Genomic DNA, 2,343 nt, shown 5'->3' with positions numbered 1-2,343 from the left:
TCTCTAGCCTGAGAGTAGTAGTGGAGAGAACCGACTTAGACTTCTTTGTATTTCAGAGTTTCTAACGCAGGATCTTGTGACAACAAAGTTTTGTGAAACGTTGTAAATACCCCGTTACAAACGCAATTAACAGTTTCGACACATGCAACAAATTTAAAGAGTAATAATCGACACAGGCAACATACATATTAAAAGAGTAATTTCTGAAGCCAGAAACATACATATGTATAAGTCTAGAAATAGGCGGATTTTTATGTATCTGAAATAAGTGGTGAGCATGGTTATTATATGATTTCATCCATGTTTACACTTTATCACGAAAAGGGTTAGGTGAACGAAAAAGTATATTCTGTACAAAACCTACATAAAACCCCCTTTTGCCAGTTTTAGGTGGTTGCCATCGATGAATAATCACGTCCCTACATAACATCCAAGGACTCTTTAGTTTATTTAACGTAACAGTGATCCACTGGGTACCATCAGCGCATCTGACACGAAGAAGTCGAAGCGGTTTTCTGCGATTCAAAATGTGTCGCATATCTGGAGAAGTGCAAAGCAACTTAAAGGTTCTATTTTGTCGATATATTAAGCTATTCCGTATTCTTTGTTCTGTGTTCTTCCACATAATAACATAAACTCTCACACTTCTTACCGAATTGGTCGAATCCGGCTATGAACTACTTTTAAGACCTCCAAAATCGGTCAAACAAATATACTAACTTAAAAGGAGAAAATGAAACTGTTTTTTCAGTCATCGACTGATACTCGACGTGTACGGTTGTGCTTAACGTGCTCAGAGTGACTTCTTACCTTCTTCTCTCACCTATTTTCGAGTGTTATTCGCAAAGCGAAAAAAAACCTTTGTTTTTCTTTTCTCATAAGACAGTGATATTTGCTATACATACTAGTTAACGATTGATAACAAGAATGCCCCCTGGGGGATCCTCGCTTGGGCATAATATGTTTGCCCTGTTAGCCCCAAGTCCTAAAGCTAAAAGAAAAAAACCTAGCCTAACTAATAATTTTCCTACGCTGCCGACAGTCAAAAAATAAAATCCAAAATACTTGGTGGTAAGTTCAATAAAAGTTGAAAAACCCCTTAATAAATACTCGTGCTTTGCTGTTCACAAAGCCCTCAAAAACGTCAGCTCTGAAATTATAAATATTTCTGAACTGAGGGATGGCAAATTACTATTKTTGGTAAAAAGCAACCACATTRCCCAAAAATTTCTAGCCACAAAAACTTTGTACGGAGTATGTAACGTAAAAATTGACTTACACAACAACCTTAATTACTCTAAAGGTACAATTTTCGCACCATGTCTCAATKAAGTGTCAGAAAACGAGATCGTAGAAAATTTGAAAGAACAGRGTGTCGTATCAATTTTTAAATTCCCAAAATATGTCAACAATCATCCAGTCCCAAGTGGAGTTGTGCTTCTCACGTTTGACATGTATCATTAGTACACCACTAAGGTGAGACCGTACTATGCCAACCCAATGAGATGCAAAAGCTGTCAGCTTCTCGGTCACACGACAAAGCGATGCAGTAAABCCCCTGTATGCGACACATGTGCCCTTSCACCTCACACTTCATTGCCTTGTTCTCGTTCTTTCTGCATTAATTGTTCAGGTAGTCACCCAGCTTCTAGCAAATCATGTCGAAATTTGTACAAATGAAAGATATAATAAAAATAAAAACAGATAACAAATGCTCCATGCGTGAGGCAATAAGAATCCAAAAAATGCAAATACCACTTCGTATGCTGATATAGCAAAAAATAATAGCAACAATATACAAGTACAGGAAAACAACAATGCTACGCAACTTAYTTTTGCCGAAAAAACCGGTTACAATTACAAAAACAATATCAATACCCCAAATAACCAAACAACAGAAAATTAAACAAAAGAAAACAAAACCACTTCACATACATCAAACACAACAACTACTACATCAGTCGATGACTCATCAGCACACAATATGCTTTCCTCCTTGCTTTCTCATCTCTCTTCCCCTGCATTAACCCAGCCCCTCTTCCCACCTTTCACAAACCCACAAATACCAGAGTAAATGATGCGAATTTTGCAATGGAATATGAACGGTCTTTTGAATAATTATCCAGATTTAAACATACTAATCAATGAATTTTCGCCGGATATTATATCTATACAAAAACGCATATCCCATTCAATAAAAAGCTACACGCACCTAACAAATACGATAGTTATTTTTATAATAGCACTCAGAACACTTCCTGCAAGCAAGGGATTGCTGTCTTCATTAGAAAGAGCCTAAACTACACAGAAATACCAGTTTCCGCCAATATCTCTTGTTTACCA

Source organism: Bactrocera latifrons, unplaced genomic scaffold (assembly GCF_001853355.1).
Source record: "Bactrocera latifrons isolate USDA-ARS-PBARC rearing strain unplaced genomic scaffold, ASM185335v1 scaffold_1187, whole genome shotgun sequence".
In the NCBI taxonomy this organism is placed as follows: domain Eukaryota; kingdom Metazoa; phylum Arthropoda; class Insecta; order Diptera; family Tephritidae; genus Bactrocera; species Bactrocera latifrons.
Note: the sequence above shows the minus strand (reverse complement) of the source record.